The following is a 20,227-nucleotide window of genomic DNA, read 5'->3' as shown; positions in this document are numbered from 1 at the left end:
GTTTTTATTGGCGGCGGCGGCGGCAGGTTGTGTTGCGCGCCAGCGTTATAAGCGGCAGCGACTTGCAAATTATGCGTTGCGAATTAACTCGTTTGGTGGCGCACGCGCCCTGACGCTATCCGATACCGGATCCGCGCGTCCAACACAACGCCACATCGCCACATATGTATACAAACATCCACACACACATAGCCACATGCATTTATAATGTCCGTTGCGCGTGCGTGACAGTTTTTCCGCTCCCCCTTTTGGCTTTTCTAGCTAGCCGTATGCGTCGCTGCAATTTATTATGAATTTTGCGCTTGTTAAGCGTGGCGGAATTGCCGTGTGTCGGCATTTTTCGTCGAGCTCACCTTTTATTGGCCGATTTCTTATTTATTTATTTATTGATAGCACGCAATTTAGAGTTAATTAAAGTTCTGCATATCGACATTGGCGCATTTATCGTTGCAGCATGTGCATAAACTATATTTTAAATGTGGCACATTGGGGCATGCAACCGTTCGCCTTGAGTGTTTGGCGAATTGTCAAGTGGGTTAGGTCAGTGCTGTAGGTGGTCAAAGACAAATAAGTTCGCAATTCATTTGGTAACACTAAAATAACTCTTTGTGAGATCATGATTTTGCCATCAGGCTGCCTCGCTTTGTTGCGGCTTTCAATAATCCAGAAGGAAATTGTTAAAAATAGAAATGTGTTTCTATCCTCTATGGTTGTAAAAACTTAGATCTCATGGATCACTGTTGCCGCAAACTATCAAAGCCACGGATATAACAGTAAATAAATACATCTCTGAAAGTATTTTCATTCAGTTGGGCGTTTTTTAGAAGTCTCATGGCAAGTAGCCCGAACTTTATTCTATTCATGAGACTTGGAGCATTTAAGTAGATGTAAGTATAAGAAAAAACATTAACTTCATATGCTCCAAGAACTATGATATACTTCATAGTGCCATTTGCTATAGCAAGTAGAATATGGTATTTAAAATTAAATCTGAAGAAGTAACCAACCAACGGCTGGAAATCAACGGAGCTTTTGCTAGCTATTACTAACCACTTCGTTTGATATAACAACCTTTAAGTCGAATAAAGGATCTTTAATAAGGAAAAAAAGTATATTTTATGAAGATTTTTATCTTGATTTTGATCGGTCAGTTTCAATGGCAGCTATATGCTCTAATGGTTCGATCTGAACAATATGTTCGAAGATTGTATCGTTGGCTGGGCAATAAGTTCTTTCGAATCTGGTGAAGATGTCTTTTCAAAAACAAAAATCTTGTCACACAAAGACTTCATTTTGATCGATTTTATGACAACTATGTCCTACAGTGATTCCATATCGCATTTCTAATAAATAATTCAAACTAACTAAAGCTTATTAGGGAGAATAGAATGTATGCAAAATGTTATATCGATTGTCAAATATCTCCCTTCCGCCTGTATGTCTTTTGAATTTCGCGGCTATTTATAAGGGCTATTTATAAAGCGCCATAGAGCTCGTATCTGGCAATACGAACTGCGGAGGAATGGTTTCAACGATTCAGTGCGGGTAAAGACGATACCATGGATTAGCCAGCCGGCGGAAAACCCGTAACGACGAATACCGATCAAATCATGAAAAACATCGAGTTAGACCGGCATGTGGCAACTCGTGACATCGCCCAAAAGATGAAAGTTAGTCACCAAATCATTTGAAACCATCTGCAGAAGGCTGGATACAATAAAATGCCTTGTTGACGCATGAGTTGACGCAAAAAAACCTTTTGGACCAAATCAACGCCTGCGATATGCTGCTGCAATGGAACGAACTCGACCCATTTTTGAAGCGTATGGTGACTGGCGACGAAAAATGCATCACATACGACAATATCAAGCGAAAACGATCGTGGTCGCAGGCCGGTGAATCGTGCCAAATACTGGTCAAGCCGGGATTGACGGCTAGGAAGGTTTTGCTGTGTGTTTGGTGGAATTGGAAGAGAATCATCTACAATGAGCTGCTCCCATATGGCCAGAAGCTTTATTCTACCATCTACTGCGAACAACTGAACCGCTTGAAGCAGGCGATCAACCAGAAGCGTTCAGAATTGGCCAACAGGAAGGGTGTAGTGTTTCACCAGGACTACGCACGCAGATCACACACTTCGTTGATGACTCGTCAGAAGCTACGGGAGCTCGGATGGGAAGTTTTATCGTATTCACCATGTAGCCCGGACATAGCGCCACGTGGTTATCAACTGTTCCTGTCCATGGCGAAATACCTTGTTGGTGTAAAGTTGAACTGAAAAGAGGCTTGTGAAAAGTGGCTGTCTGAGTTCTTGCAAATAAGGAGGGGAGCTTCTACGTGGCGGGTATTGTGAAGTTGCCGTTGTGCCGTTGCGTTGAATTAAATCTGATCACTGTAACACTTGTTATAAAGCAAGCGGAAGGGAGATATTTGACAACCTATATATATGTACATTAGAGGACTTTCTTTTTTTTCAAGGGCGGCCGTTTTTCGGCGATTTCGTGCTTCAAACCGCCCAATAATGCTTTGTAGTAGTTCCTATTGATGCCTCTTTTCTTTTCAAGGTAGTCAATAAAAATTATTGACCATGCGTTTCCCAAAATGCAGACGCCATAACATTATCAGTCGACTATTGCATTTTTCTCGCTTTGGAGAAAGTTCACAATGTGTATTCTACTCGGATGACTGTCAATTTAACTTCGGAGTGAAATGATGGATCCATATTTTATCTACCGTCACATATCGACGCAAAAGCATTCGCTTATTACGCTTCAACATCTGACATTTTTTGATATTTTCGTCGGTCACTGCGTTAACCGACTTCGGTGCTCATTTCACTACGTTTAAACATAGCTTACTAATCCTTGACGGTTCAGGGAAATCAACAGTGCAGTGTCCGGAAACTCGTCGTCAACTTTCAACTGTATTTTCCCCATCAAAAAGTAATCTTTTATCAACACGAGATTCTTTTGTATCCATTTTTTCGCAATAACAAGAGTTGTTTTACTCAAAATGATACAATACTGTATACAAACAAATGATCCGAGTGCTGTCAAATTTATACGCGCGTGTTTAGAAATTTAAGTATAACTAAAAATCATAAATATTTAATTCTACTAGGGTCATTTATGTGGATTATGCGACGTTTTATTTTGGACGCTAAGAACTGTGTGGCCACCATTCAATTTATAAAAAGGTTAGGTTGGATATGGGTATCTGAGAAAAGAAATCCTTATCCAAAGAGCATAATGCATAGATATACTATAGGTATTTACGCCAGCGATGTAAATTTTATACAGTTATGAATCAGGTCAAAGCCTTAACTATATGCTTGGTATCCCTACTTTTGTTAAAATTTTATAACTCACAAGCTCACCGAACTATTTTAATAAGGTTTGCATCATAAAATTTGCAAGGCATCTTCTTGGTCTAGTTTTTAAATAGGCGCAACCTGGAAACGACCATGCTTTCTCTACTCAATTTTATTATTAGAAGCTAATTATACTTCTCAATAGATAGAAGAGGCTTCCAGAAAGAAGAATGAAACGAGGAACTTGACCTTCGGAATTTTTGAAAAAATTGTCAAATCGGATCGGTTTATACCATTCAATACGATTGAAGGGACATTACTATGAGACGTTCACAACATAGTCAGTTTGAAGTAATCCAAATCGACGGCGATTTTCAGCTGGAAATGGACTTTCGACGAGGCAGCAATCAACATTAAATATATGGGGAGTCTTTTCCGCTGCTACAACAAAACCAATAACGTTAATATACATATATTAATTTAAAATTTTATGAGTTTGTTTCACTTCGTGTAAAGCGATCGACGCCCAATAACGGATAGCATCCCCTCATTGCATACTCTACGTCCTATGTAAAAAATAATTTGATTTACTTTACTTTAATCAACTCTCTAATCACATTATCTGACTTACAGTATATATTTATTTAATGAAGATGAAAGCTTTACAAAATTCTTGTTAGAGCCCCTTTCATGAATATATTCATTCCAATAACTATATGTTACCAATTCATAGATGAGATCATTATATCATATGGATACTTGTTAACTTATAGTAATTTGGAATTAGTTTATAACTTCTGGTATGTCGAACATTTTACGGTACTAATCATTGTATCTTATTGAAACTAAATGCAGACGCTAACTACAACTAATCTGACCTCACCTGACTTCACAATATGCCGATAATGTTGCGCATTAATGATCGCTCAGACAGCCTAGAGTGTCTAATGTTTGGCTATATTTTTTAATGTTTTTTGGATTTGTTGTACTGTGTCTAATATTTCTTTCTTCAATCGCCTGCTGTTTTCGAGCTAATTTTATGCGCTGCTCTACTTACTGCCTCATTTCCTGCATGCAAGCGTATTCATAGACCGCAATATATACATAGTATGTATACTTGTACATGCATACATATGCATATGAACGACCATGCAGCAAATCTAGTTTTACGTTGCTTTTGATAAAAATAATTTGAATTGGTAGCAAGCTTCCAGTAGCCGTGATCGTCTAGTGGTTAGGACCCTACGTTGTGGCCGTAGTAACCCAGGTTCGAATCCTGGTCACGGCAATGCTTGCCAGAGGCATTGTCACGGTTGGAAGTGAATATTTTTATTAAATTTTTTTACTAAAAGCTTAGTTTAAACATATTGTACTCTATGAAAGCTATTTGAAAATTGAGTTGTTGACAAAATTGCGCTTGTCTCATCGTCCAATAGTTTTTTTTTTATATTATTTAGAACGTTTTTGGTATAATATCAGTTAGGTAAAATGTATACTTTAAAATTTGAGAAAAATCGCCAAACATATGGGAAGAGTTATCTAGATGATGATCAACCAGTTGGTTGATGTCTTCGTAAAAGTAAAAGCTGGTATCAATACCGTCTAAGAAATGCGATGGACAAGACAAGACGCAGACGAGGAGATCCTTGTGACATTTACTACAGCGCACATACTTGTATGTATAAAGAAGCGCAAATTCGGTGGTGAGAGAAACGCTCAGTTGTCGAGTACTGGCTTTCACTCCAGTGGATGAGCGTCTAGTCACAATCCGCAAAAGAGCAACATTTTGATTTTGATTTTTTTGATTTGCGCCCACGCTCCGATGAAAAAGAAGGACGATAGATCAAAGATGCCGTTTGTGAGCGTCTGGAGCGCGCTTATGAAGACTGCCCCGCCACGATGTAAAAATTTTGCTTTGCTATTTTAACGCCAGGGTGGGCAAAGGAGGCATCTTCGGTACAACAGTTGGAAAATTCAGCCTGCATGGCGAAACTTATCGAAATGGCTGAACGATTCCTAGTACTAAATTCCAGCAGAACAAAATTCATTAAGCTACTTGGCTGTTTCCGGATCGAAAAGTTAAAACCAGATCGATAAGAGATGACATGTCTCCAGTGTTCTTGACGTGTATTCGCTCCGAGGACTTAACATCGACTCGGACTACTACTATCTTGTGAACAAACACACGAATAGGACGACGTCTAGACCCTACTATGACAACCGACAGACTTGCACTCCTGCTCTCTGACAACACTCATCAGCAAATCGGTATAAGGTAACTGTGAGAGGGCATTTCAAGCTCTTTACGTACAACAGCTAGCGAACCCATTAGTTTTCGTAAAGGTTACCTGATACAATGAGGACCGTCGTATCGTAGTGCAGAGAATACGGGCAGCATACCTCGTAATGTTCCGATCGATCATAACACGAGCGGTGTGGGATTGATACAGAGGATTGAAGGAGGAGGCGAGACGCATATGCAGACAAAACATAACGAAGCCGAAATGCGTGATTATGTTGAGCTTGAGAAGCTGGCAGACAGGGGCAATGCTCGAAAATTCTACGTTTCAAGACCGAAGCATACTCTTTTAGAACCAAAGAGGTCAACTAGTGACTGATATTCAGAGTATATTGAGGTTATGGATGTAACACTTTCCCAGACTGCTTAACGGCAGTGAAAGTGATACATCTGGAGATGGCGAACTCGATTCCCCAATCTATGACGATAGAACAGATGTTCCATTGCCCGACTATGAGGCGGTTCGAATCCACCTAACCTAACAATCTGTGCCAATTAATGACGGATAAGCCTTCTTAATATCGCGTATAAAGTCTTATCGAGCGTAGAGTGTGAAGGACTGAAGTCAGCCGTGAAGAAACTAATTGGACCATATCAGGACCTGGAAAATCTACAATTGAATAGGTTTGGTTGTGAACGATGACAAGACGAAAAGTCTCCTGTTCTTAAAAAAACAGTCATCGAAGTCGCGACTTAGTTCAAACGTCACTGTTGAGTGTCATAACATCGAACTCGTAGATAATTTCTATCTTGGAAGCAGTATCAACACCAACAAAAATATCAGCCTTGAAATCCAACTCAGAATCACTCTTACCAACAGGTGCTTCTTCGTACTCTGTTGATATGACAAATGAATTGACAAATATGTAAGGTGCTCTCTCGACGATCAAAGACCAAACTCTATAAGTCCCTCATTATTCCCGTTCTTATATAAGATACGAATTGTTTTATTGTAGTTAGAGTTCGGAAAATATTACCCGCATGTTCCCAAACTATGATCTGACTTCAAATCATGTAGTTTTCGAAAATGCACGCGCACACTTTCGCTTTACAAAAACAAAATAATATTAAAAATTCATAAATATTGCCTTGGGATCAGACATTGATACACAATTTCATTCGCAGCTACACGCTTTTTGTCCAGCTTTGCGGTTTTGACGTGCCAATGGTGATATTTATGGAATTTCTGGTGATAAGTTATGGCAGCTAAGTGCCATAAATCCGTTGCGCGTCTTATCAGGGCACAAAAAATAATAACAACCACAATGGCAGAAAAGCAAGCAGCAGCGCTGACTTAAAAGACGGAAGAGCAACAACAATGCTGCAAGAGCGACTTGACTTTGCGTTCGAACGCCGTCAATCGTCAATTGTTTCCTGCAATATTGTACAGTGTTACGTGCGTATATCTGTGCGTTTGTCTGTTGGCGTCTTGGCATATAAATATTGATTTGTTTTTGTATATGATGTGCTGTCATAAAAGTGCGTTTGCAGCGTTTGCAACATTTTTTGACAGCTCTAATGTGATTGATGTTTTGTGGCAAGGCTTGAGCGCGTTTTTTTTGGTCTAAAACTGATTTGCACTTAGTGTGAAATTGAATTGCTGATGCATTTCTTATGTCATAAAGTTATGCGATCATTTGGCGGCCGACTGCAATACAATGAATTGAGGGTGAATTGAGAATGAATTGAGAATTTATCGCCTATTGATTAATTGTAATGTCGCACTTTGGATTTTATTGTTGGTCAGTGATGTCCCATGCAACGAAGTGAATTTATTTGCACGAAATTTATTTTGAAAGAAGTAAAGGAAAGATACAAGCCCACAACTTGAAGGAAAAAAACAATTTTTTATTACTTCAACTACACTGAACTGGTACTAGCCATAAACAGCTTGCATGCAGCGTTTTCTGTCACTAGTTACTACCGGTTGGAGATTCCGCTGAAGGTCAACAATTCTTGAAAGTCAGACACTCTTTCGCAAATGTCACCAAGTGCCACAAAGGCATTCAAAACCGTTTAACTGCAGGCACTCATTATTAGTTTACAATTATCTCATTCACTTGCCTCTATATCTAACCATCTCTGTTTCTCTCTCTACTTCTAACATACTTTCATTGTCTCAGTACCTCCAACAGACGTACATTGTCTGATTGTAATGTCAGCATTGTCAACCACTGGCCACTTGCGGCGTTCAGCCTTAGATTGTCTTTCCATATCCCTACAATTCTGTGTTCTCCAGTTCTCTATAGAACTCTCTACAGACTCTACAGGCTATGTCTGTCACTGAGTTGCTAATGTTCAGTAGCCTCCTGTTGTTAACACCAACTCGGCGCAGTTAGCTTAGGTGAATGTCATAAAATGCTCGTCTTTGACAATTTAACTGTTATTAAAGTGTGATTTAGCCAAAATTGCTTAGCTTTGTTGCAAGTAACTGCAATGACATTTCCGTAGAATAACATGAAATCAAGTGTCCTCTGGTTCACTTTGAGAGTACTTATATAAGTTATTTCATGAAAAGGTTTGTTTGTTTATTGTCATTCGAAAGAACATTCTTTGGCATTTATTTTTTGAATATTATCTCTTTAAAATGTTGGCCGCGGCTCAGATGGTCCATCCGTAGAGTTCAATTTCCGATGGCTCGTTCGAGCATTTCTACTGGTAACTGGCCAATGACTCGCGTGGTGTTTTGATCCAAGGCCTGAATCGAACTGGGATTGTCTGCATAGACTTTAGACTTTACTTATCCCCGGAAGAAAAAGTCTAACGGAGTGATATCACATGCTCACCGAAGTGTTCTCTCTATAAATCCATTGATTAATGCGTTGTGTGGAAAGTGGTGCCATCTTGTTGAAACCAAATGTCGCCGAGATCACGAGCTTCAATTTCAGACATCAAATAGTTGGTTACAAGTGCGCGATAACTATCGTCATAGACGGTTATGTTCTCACTGGCATCATTTTTGAAAAAATACGGACCGATAGACCACAGCAAACCGTTATTTTTTCTCGATGAAATGGCACATCTTGAAGCTGTATTTTGTACTCTCTCAATTGACTACGTTATAACGAAAAGTACGCTCAGTAGATGCCAAAATTTCTATAATGTCAGGTGAAATGAAGGTGAAACTTTGAGATGATATCCCACTACATCGAGTTTAACGTTCTGTGATAGTTCTAATATAATATGTAAATATTTATGTGTTGAGTCATGTCAGGTCGTAAGGTTTATCTAAATTCGATGGATTTCACTTTTGTCCTTTGTGTTCCCCAAAAACTACTAAAATGACCACCACAAATTTATTAAGGCGAATAGTATCAATTCCAGCCACTTTATTAGGTTCGTCTAGGATATGTCAATAAGAATTTATTTCACTCTTAGTCTTGACTGATTTTGCTAAGTGCATGTAGTTCGGACGACCCCTTACTGTTCACTTTGGGCTCAAAGGATTACGCAGTCGCAAAAGTTTTGTTTGTTGGCCAGCAGTTGCCGAACTCATTGGACGACCATAGCTAGAATGCAAGTGGACAACGGACAACCGACTCATTTCTAGTCGGATGTAATTGCGGTAAGGATGCGAGTTTGCTGTAACCGAGCACCCATACAAGTTTGATATGGTAAAGCTTGAAGTTATTGCTAATGAGGTCATGTAGCCCTTGACTAGTTTTGAGCGCACAATCAGTGAGCTCAACGGCAGTATAGCCGCTCGTATATCTGGGTGGATTCACATGTCTTTGAAGAAGGTTGCACTTCGCACCAGTACGTCTACCGCTATCTTGGTGGCTGCCAACAGCGCTTGAAAGCCTCTAGCTACAGTGGCTGGGTATCTTAAAACCAGAATTGATGGAGTGCTCCCGACAGAAGAATCTAATTATTTAGGTGCCACTTCGTCAAAAGGCTTGAAATACTTTTTTTTGTAATTTTTCTTTGTTCAGAGCAGAGAGAAATTTGGAAAAAATGAGGACAGACTACTTAGAGATACCCAAATCTCAATTTAAAGAATGTTTCGAAATTTTAGTCATCAATATCAATCAAGTTTCACATTGTTACTATATGGACTTGCCTTTTAGTAAGTTTTGTCGACAAGGGTTAAGTGGTTTGTGAGACATGTACAAGTATGTATGTAGTTACATTAAATTTATTATGTGTGGGGTGATGCTATGCACATTTTTTTTAATGTTTAGACTACAGATGTGCCTCTGAAACTAAAAATTCAGCTTTGTATTTTCACTTCGAAGCTTTCTTATATCACTTTATAAGTTTTCTACTCATAAACTATATTTTGCGGGCTGGGCATCGGCCCGATACAATATACCACCCTAGGCAAATGCCGAATTTTCTGCCCCTTCTAAGCTGACTTAACAACCGGTTAAGGGTATAAATATGAAAAAATTAGCTAAAAAATACATGAGTCCTTTACGGCCTAATGTGCTGCGCATTTGTCCAAACCGTCTAGAGACTACAGGTTATAGCTGCCATACAAACTGATCTATCAGTATTAAGTCTTTGTAAGGAAAACTTTTTTATTTGGCGAAATATCTTCCTGAAATTTAGCATAACTTTTTTACTTTAGACAACAGTAAAACAATTTTTAAAATTTTTCAAGTCGTACAACTGTAGCATATAGTTGCCATACAAACTGAACGATCAAAATCAAGTCCTTGTATGGAAAACTTTTTTATTGGAAAAAATATCTTCCTGAAATTTAACACAAATTATTTCCTTAAAGCAATACTACAATATTTATGGAAAATTTATGAATCGAACGAATATGGCATATAGCTGTCATACAAATTGAACGGTCAAAATCAAGTTTTTGTATGGAAAATATTTTTAATTGCCGAGATATCTTTCCAAAATTTAGCATAGCTTATTTTCTTAGGATAACAGTACAATAATTTTATAATTTTTTCAGATCGAACTACAAAGCATATAGCTCCCATACAAACTGAACGAAAAAATAAAGTTCCTCTATGGAAGCTTTTTTATTTGTGAATATTATTCTAACTTATTTTTAGTTTGGTTTTAGAAATATGCAAAAACTTGATTTCTGAGTAAATTTACTCTTAATTCCAGAAATATTATTAGCGAAATTTTCAGTTAATTATTATAGAAGGCACCTACATTGAAAATAGCAATATGGACCACTAAGTCACCTCTGGAAATTGAGCAGAAATTGCTTATAATTTATTTCCAGTTACATCGTGTTAATGCTAATGTACAAAACTACATATTCATAGCAGTTTTTTCGCATATCGCGCCACACCATGCGACCAAATGCGCATGCGCACGCACACACACACGCTCTCGTGCACTTTTGAAAATTGTAAATTATTTAACGTTATGCGTTTCAATTTAAATTAAAAACTCCGATGGCGGCTTATTTTAAACGTTTCGCTTATTATTGCTGGCTGTCTTCGTTGCTACCTGTTTGCTGCTGTTGTTGTTGCCGCCGCCGCTGCCACTACTTCTGCTTCTACTATTACTACTTATGCCATTGCAGCGTCGTCATGCAGTTGTTGTTTTTGTGTTTGCTCTGCCTCGCACTTGACAACTGACTTGCGCCACTCCTCCCCCCCTTCGCAACCACTCAACTGCGAGCACTTAATACCATCAACAGAAGCGATTAAATGATTTCATTTCTGTTGCTGTTGCTGCTGTTGTGCTTGTTGTTGTTATTGCTGGCATTGTTATTTTTGTGCTTTTATATAAACTCAGCTAAATGTAGCAGCAACACATTTTTTGAATTGGCGGCAGCAGAAAAAAACGCGCAGTGTTGTTGTTGTTGGCAACCGGTTGCCTGCCAATGCAATTGTTGTCAACATGTGCGCGATTGTTTGTTGTTCTTGCTGCGTTTTTGCTGCGGCAATGAATTGGCTCGTTGATGAAGATGTTCGTCGCGGTAACTTAATAGCGGTTAGTTGTTGTTGTCGTTGGCGGCGTTGGTGCTGTTTGCTGTGGCTATAATCGAGCGAGAGCTCAGCAAATGGCCAACAACAATTGGGTGTCGATAGTGGAGTCGCTTGTTGCGCATTGTGGCAAGTGCCGGACTGGCCGTATGGCTGCCTGGCTGGCGAGTCGACAGTCGTTATCATTATCTGACACAGAAATTTAATATTAATTATGTTGACATGTTGGCTAAAACATATTTCTTATGATAGGTCGCGTTGCCAACAACACTCTGCTGCCGTCGTGGTCATTCTCATTTCATTTTTCTTGCAATTGTTGTTGTCGCAATTCTTTTCGCTATATATTTTATATTACTCCAGTTGTTGTTGTTAATATTGTTTAAAGTGCTGCTGTCGCATGCATCTCATTAATTATGCGTTTGCCACTTGCCACTTGCCACTTTTGCCACACCAGCAATAACATTCGAAAGTGAAAGCATGCCACATTTTATAATTATTTACAAATACCATTATACATTCATACCATTATACATGGTCATATGAAATAGTAGTTCAAGTGGTCTGAAGGAAGAAATAATTTTATTTGTGGCGATTTATATGTTAAAGCAACTTAACATACGAAGCCTCTTTCGAAAAATGATCACTTGGAATTCAGACCTTCTGTTTTGGCTAAAATATGTTTTGCTGGATCCGATTGGATTAAAACTTAAACCTAATTGTTCATACATATCTCTCAAAGGAATACAAATATAAAAATAATTTGTTCAGCCCTACCATCTGATTCGTCTCTCAACTACCCTAACTTTTCAAGCTCTTGAAATTTGAATATCTACTCGAGAAAACTTGCCCTGGGCCAACTGAATCAATCACCGAAGCCAGAATACCCTCTACAAATAAAAAAAACTTCATATAAGAACCAACGAGTGATCCAAGTAGAGGTACTTTTTTCAATAGCCCTTTTTTGACAGATCAGGCGTTAGTCGTATGAAGCTGTAATGCAATTTTTGTTCAGTATTATTTTGGCATGACTTACGCCTGAACAACGTTTACAATTCATTCAACTTTATTACGAAAATTCACGTTCTGTAAAGAATGTGTTTCGGGCGCAGCCTTAGCTGAGAATGCCGTAAAGAGACGATTCGTCGCCGGTCGCAGAATCTTAGACTGACGTATGGAACGACTTGGTACATTATCGTTGAGATATTAAATTGAAAGCGCATCTCATACAACTTGTGCAAGAACTGAAGCCGCTCGACCTTCCGAAGCGACATTGCCTCGCTCTATGTGCTCTTGAAAAGTTGCAAGAAGATCCAACGTTTCGAGCCAAATTTTGTTCAACGAAGAGGGCCATTTCCGGCTCAAATAAGCAAAATTGCTGTATTTGGAACAAAGAGAAACCTGAAGAGATTCAGGAGCTACCATTTTATCCAGAATTACAACGGCTTAGTGTGATTTGTGGGCCAGCGGAATCTTCGGTCTCAAAAATAATGCCGGTAAAAACGTAACCGCCAATGGCGATCGTTATCGCGCCATCATAATCGACTAATTGATGCGTGAAATTGAAGCTCGTGATATCGGCAACATTTGGTTTTCTGGTTAATTAGCCAGCAAGATTGTGTGATATCGTGCCGTTTGAAAGTCTAAAGTCTGGTCATGCGCCAGTTACCATTCGAAATACTTGAACGAGTCATCGAAAATTGAACTCCATGGAAGGATTTTTAGGGACCTAGCCGGGACCAAAATTTGAAAGGGATAATCTTTAAAAAATAAATGCCAAACATTTTCTTTCGAATGATGTTTTTTCTTTAAACAAGAAAAGAACATTTAAATGGAGCGTCCTTTATTTGATTGGTCATTTTGCATATCGATCTAAAAAATTTTTCTTGAGCTTATACTCGTATCACTTCTTGGGACAGTAATCTATGCCTAATTTTGTGAACATATCCCGTGAAAGAAAGAGCTTGATTTCGATTGTTCAGTTTGTAGGACAGCTTGTACTATAGTGATCTGATATTGGCGGGTCCTACAAACGAGCAGCTTCTTGAGAAGAAAAGGACGTTTGCAAAATTATGGAGAGAAAATGCTGAACGGCAGTGGAAGCATAGCTCCTGGGGATGGTGAACCTGATTCCCCAATCGATGACGATGGAAGGGATGTTCCATTGCCTGACTATGATGAGATTCGAATAGCGATTTCCTGTCAAAAGAGAATCGAAACACGCCATTTTTTCGCCAATTTAAAGCTTTAATGGTCAATGACCAACTCAACCAGTTGTTCTAATAGAAAGCTGTAGATAAATTAACTTATGTGAAGATAGTACTATTAGTACGAGAAGCACGGACTTAAGCCTCAGATCTACATTTTTGTGATCTATAAAAAGCCAGGTCATGTCGTCCGAATGGACTAAAAAACACTCCAGTTCTGAGAGTACTCGACCCAGTACCCTTCGGGGGAAACAGATGAAGAGGAAGACATCCACTTTGCCGAAAAAAAGCAGGTGGAGAAGAACCTGGCCACACTTGGAATCTCAAATGGGCGCCAAACAGAAAAAAGGAAGAACGTGCGCTAGTGGCGTCATCGAGCGGTAATCTAAATTTTTAGTCATTCGTAAGCAATTTTATAAGAGGCTTACCCCTTCCGACTCTATTAATATTATATGCCATATAATACACTCTGCAACCCATAGTTATCTTCCCATTAATACTATACATACTTATAGACATGTTAAATAATAAGTTGCTTGCCTGCCAATAACCAACAACAGGCTCATTATTCTTCTGTGTCGATACAGATTGGATGTACTCGTACGCTTTCCAAATTCGTTGTCTTTATGGATGTTACCAGATAAGCATATCAATGCAAGAAAAGTGTTGAACAAATTTATGGGTGCAACAATAAAAATGGAGTTGATTTAAGAAAGGAAAACGGGAATAAATTATGATTTTACGGTCAAAGATGAAGTAGACGAAACGAGCTTTTAAAATAGAGCCGTTGCCATGTTGTAAAAGTGATATCGAAATTTATAGCTGAGAAAAGCAATGACTTTGCTAGTTACTTAACAGTTCAGTAACCCAGAAGATACTTATTTAAAGAATTGGTAACTACTTATGAGAAATGTATACAGACTACGTGCTCACTAAATATTTTTAATCGAAATTAAATACTAATGATACTTCAACCCATGAAGGAATAAAAGGTTCACAACTTTAGGGATTCTTTTTAGTTAGATACTGATAGAATATTATAAATTATAAACCAGATATTGGGTAGTCTTTTCGTATTTTTTCAATAGATGTCGTTACAGTCGTATATCTCCAGTGCTACCAATCGCATTGTGTCATACCACGCAAGCCACCAATGAAATTTATGAAGTTTACGGAGATGATCCTGTATCAGTTCGTGTAACACAACAATGGTTCGCTCGCTTCCGTTCAGGAAATTTCGATGTGAAAGATGCACCTCGCTCTGGTCGACCTATCGTTGAAAAAGTCTATAAAATTATGGAAAAGATGAACCAGGACCGTCACATAAGCAGCCATGACTTCGCTAAGGAACTTAACTTTAATCATCAAACAGTTTTGAACCATTTAAAAAGGCTGGCTACAAAACCAAGCTCGATGTTTGGGTACCACATGAATTGTCTGTGAAAAATTTAATGGACCGAATTAACATATGCGGTTTTTTGCTGAAACGAAATGAAATCAAACCTTTCTGAACTCTGAAGCGAATGGTAACAGGAAACGAAAAGTGGATCAAATGCGACAATAATGTGCGAAAAAGATCTTGGTTCAAGCGTGGTGAAGCTCAACAAATAGTCGCAAAGCCAAGACTGACGCCTCGAAAGGTTATGCTAAGGGTTTGGTGGGAATGGAAAGGAATCATCCACTATGAGCTGTTCCAGCCAGATGAACGATTGATTCTACATTTTTTTTATCAACAACTGATAAGATTGAAGCAAACAATCGAAAAAACGGCCAGAACTCATCAACAGAAAGAACTTCGTCTGCCATCAGAACAACGTCAGACTACACACATCTTCGATGACTCGGCGAAAACTGGGAGAGCTTGGCTGGAAAGCTTTGATGCATCCACCATACAGCCCTGATTTTGCACCACCGAACTACTATTTGTTTCGGTCAATGCATAAGTTTCTTAGTGGAGTAAATTTGGCTTGAAGAGAATCAGAAAAGTTTTACACTGATAGAATAATGCCTCCAGCGGAAAAATAGCAAAAAGTGATCTACCAAAATCGTACATATGTGGTTCTTTAAAGGTCGTTGAAAATATAAAAAAATAAGTTGACGTTTGATTAGAAATACGAAAAGACTTTTTCGACTACCCTATAATTTTCGACGCCACAAGCGAGCCATTCATCCAAAAGACCTGAATCTTATGCAAATACGATGTCGGGTAGAGGTTTTTATGAGTTGCTTTACAATGCAGCCGAGGTCCCTACATTCAGCGAACGCAGCTTTACTGACATCGAGACAAGGATTTATGAGTATGACGTCGAAATGACTCAACAATTTAGCGAATTTCGTTGATATATTCTTAACCATGTAGGAATGTCGATAATACAGAAAGAAAACAATTACAAAACAAACAAATAAAATTAAATAAAATTGAATATAGCAGTGGCCGGCTCAAACAATTTCACACTTTACCAAAATAAGTGTCTTTTTTTTCTTGCGAACATAGGACAGCCGTTTCTTTGCAACGATAGGCGGAAATCAACTGTTTTATTTAACAAATTTTGATTAAAGCATGCAACCGGATATGGAAAATAGCATCAGAGCTAACACAACGACATTTACAGCACGCACCACACCCCATTTGGCATATATATACATATATATAGCCTTTTCTGCCCAACAAATTGCGAAAGAAACTAAGAAAACGTATTGCGTACTACAAAGGAATAGATACCTATGATCAGGCCGAAATCACTATGGCATTAGATCATACAAAAGTCTTGTTAAATGCATAAAGAAGCGTTAAATGACACCCAGCATGTCGGCGACCCATTGTCGCATCGTCTAGTGCGCATGTGTCCGAGCGCAACCATTTGGCTTGCTGCCTGTAACCATAGCGAAATTTTTTTTATTACCGAGCATATAAAAATGATTATTGTCAAAGTCAAGCGAAATCGAATCGTGTTTGTTTTTACGAAAGGTTAAGGACATTTTGGGACGTGCCGCGGCGCACCACATGGCGTGTGTCCTCTAGCACAACACACTGTCACAGCAAGTACATGGTGAACAAACTGTATGAGCGCTAAGACATGGAATTGCTTTTGTGAAAACTGCGAAATTCCAACAGTTGGAAGACTTGTCGTCGCCAATTTTTGACTTTTGGACCACTTGTGGTGTAGGCGTTTTGTTGTGCCACATTGTATAGTATAGAATATATATACTAGTATAGAGATATGTATAGCATATGCTGGTCTATATATGTATATAAAAATATCTAAATATATACAAAAATATTTATGCATACATATATACATCTTTTCTTAAGGTCTCAGATGCTCTGCCAGACTGTCTGGCGCTGAGCTGTTAATGGCAAGTAGCTTTATGCCATTTGCTGATGTTTCAAGGTAGATATTCGGTACGTTTTTGGTACCTTCCGAAACAATGTTTATGCGTATAACTTCTAAATCGCTAATAAATCGTATTTTTAGTTTGTCACTTGTTCAGGTTGCCAACGTAAATGGGTCTATAGGATGACCTATGAAACTAAGTAAGTTATGTGGTTTCCTGAACTTCTTTCTGGCTAGACAATATGAGTAAGAGCGCACATACGGTAACATGACCGGTGTTAAGTACCGAAACTCTCAACACTTGATCGACAAAAGCTTCGAATAAGTCTTTGGAAAAAATTGTGTGTTTAATGAATTAGAAATGGAACATATTGTAAATTCCAAGACACAGTAATCCAAACCAATAAGGTCAAACTAAACTGGCAGGATGGTATATCTCTATCGAAATAAGCTTAGATACTCAATACATACTTATTATATAATTGACAAGTCTACTACGAGAGATCTGTATTGCACGAAACTTCGTTCATCCATCGCGTCCGACAAGAATTCTCTCTTATCCGTGCGCGCCATCGATAAATATGTCAACGTTTTTAACTCCGCCTGTAGGTCTACTCTGGAAAACTACGGTCCTCCGAAAACTCAGAAAGATAAAGGGAAACCCCTTTGGCGGACATCGGGGCTGACTGAGTTCAGATCTTTGAGTAGAATGTTTTTCCACAAAGTTACCGAAAGTGGCTCTAGTAACGATCAAAAGAAAGTCAAGAGTCTGCCAAAAACCTCGAATCCACTGGGATATTTAAGAAATGCTGCTGATAGATGGACCATGTGTACCGAGGAGTTGTAAAACCTACTCATAGACGTTCACTTTACATTGAATCAATCCGATGAAGGAATTAAATGGAAAGCTCCCGAAGACCTGTACAGCTTTCTTGAACCTGCATGTACCAAAAGCTTAGTTAGACATTATTTATATCGAAGCCCGATAAGAGCTCTCACTCTATTGCTAAAACGTTGGAGAGGCTCATAGACTTCGGGGTAGAATACTGAGACACATTAAGAGTAGAATACCGAGGGGTAAACAGTTAAGCGTCCAGCATGCCTGCAGAAAATGCAGATCGGTCGACACTGCCCAGCACGCTGTGTGACTGGAGGAAGCCCTTATGCATAAGGAATTTGCTGTAGGCACCTTTTTCTCAAACATGTGCGGCTGGAGGTGGTGATAAAGTAACTGAAAAGTTTGATGTGAAAAACAGACCTCAAGTACCTTATGCATGTGGAGCCGTCCTTAGAATGGTGATACCAGAGTTGGGCAGTGGATCTTAAAAGGTTAACAAGGGTGGATTTAATATTTCAAAATAATGAATACAAGCCTACGATTGGTACAAATCCTTCAGAGGTGGTCTAGGGTTCTCTGAAGATATTCCTCGTTCTGGACGACATTCAAACTCTTCAATTGAAGAAAATATTAAAAAAATTAAGGGTATGATACTTGGAAATCGTGTTAGAGGGATGACAAGAAAGCTCGACATCTCTCGCGAGTCCGTTCGAAAGATTTTGGTGGATATTTTGGATATTCAATTTATTCCGATAAAGCTAAATTTTCTTCAAAAAGAGTACCGTAAACAGGTCCCTTTGGACATGCTTGATCGTGCGAATTTCGATCCCACATTCATGAAGAGCATCATAACTGCCGATGAGACATGGGTTTACGAGTTTGACATGCAAACAAGTCAACAATCATCGGAATAGAGGGAAAAAAACGAGCAGAAACCAAAATACAAAAAAACCACGCCAAAGCCGCTCAAAAATCACGCTGATGCTCAAAGCTTGTTTTCGATATTCGAGGTTTTGTGCATCATGAATTTGTTCCGGAGAGACAGACGGTCAATAAGGAGTTCTACTTGGCCATATTGAGGCGTTTACGTGAGATGAAGAGCACAATTCGTCGAATCTAGAACGTTCTCGAGAATTGGGATTGTCTCAAACCACAACCTGATGGATTTTGAGAAAGTATTTGAATTTGCATTCGTATTAAATTATTCTCACTCATAAACCGAAGCCATTTAACCATCGTAAATCTCGTGTATTTGCTGATTTCGCCTTGGAACAACCAAAAAACGATAACGATTCTTTTAAGAAAATCATTTTCTGCGTTGAGGCTCACTTTTATCTGATTCTGGTGCAAAGAAAATCTACAAAAAAAAATTTAATTGTAAATTAATTTTATTCAATTTAATTTTAGTCTCAGTGCCTATATGTTAAGGTTTTTACGAGTAAACTTTCGACAGCGCGTGCATTAAATTTTTCCACAGTTTTTCTCTGCTACTGATTTGTATTTCCTTCACGAATATAATTAAAAAATAATCAAAAAAAACTTTAAAATAATTAACGATAACTTCTAAAAATGTTAATCAAATTCGAAAATCAATCGATGCTATCAATAGTTTTGGCGATAATTTACTAACTTCGCTACTTATTAAATGCCAACGAAGGCGCTTATCTGTTTGATTACCAATTTTATTGCACTTGATTACCAAGCAGTGGTGGCTTATATCAGTGGATGAATAACTGAATATACTATAAGTAGGAAGTATTTACTTAAGACTTATTTGATAGAATTTTTTTGTCAAATTCTGATTATTAAGTGGCTAGAAAAAGTAGTTAGGCCAGGAATTGGGAGATCGCATAGATAAAAAACGCTCTCAAATTACTTTTTTTCAGTTACAAAGAAAGTTGAACAGAACAATGTCTCTGGAAGCCACGAAACCTATTTTACTGTAATTTATTTGACAATCTCTGATTTGTAAACAAACCCCCTAGTTTATATCTTATTCATTATAATTCCTACATTTGTGCCTAAAATTTGATGTTTTGGCCAAGATTTTAGCTTTTATTTAATAGTTTTAAAAATATTTTCGGGCAAGTCGCGGCTGTTTCGAATAAATTTCAACCGAGAGGTTCAATGTTCGACCACTTTTGACAATAAATGGGACTGTATAACAGCAAATAACCGTTGAATATTATTTTCTAAGACGTCAATCGTCTAGCGATTTCACATCACTCAGATAAACTCAGTATAAACATTTGCCTTTATAAAAGTTATGGGTAAGCATATGTACATACTTAGATAGGCGCGTACCAAAATAATAATATTGTAGCTACCCCTTGTA

At 38.4% G+C, this 20,227-nt stretch overlaps 1 non-coding gene across 1 annotated transcript; it reads left to right on the top strand.

Moving 5' to 3' along the window:
• Positions 1 to 4,526: 4,526 nt before the first annotated feature.
• Trnah-gug lies at positions 4,527 to 4,598 on the top strand. Its single transcript has one exon. It is a non-coding gene; the product is annotated as a tRNA-His (tRNA).
• Positions 4,599 to 20,227: the final 15,629 nt, after the last annotated feature.

The sequence above is a fragment of the Bactrocera tryoni genome, chromosome 4, assembly GCF_016617805.1.
Source record: "Bactrocera tryoni isolate S06 chromosome 4, CSIRO_BtryS06_freeze2, whole genome shotgun sequence".
NCBI lineage: Eukaryota > Metazoa > Arthropoda > Insecta > Diptera > Tephritidae > Bactrocera > Bactrocera tryoni.
The sequence above is the reverse complement of the archived record's forward strand: the minus strand, read 5'-3'. Positions and strand labels throughout refer to the sequence as shown.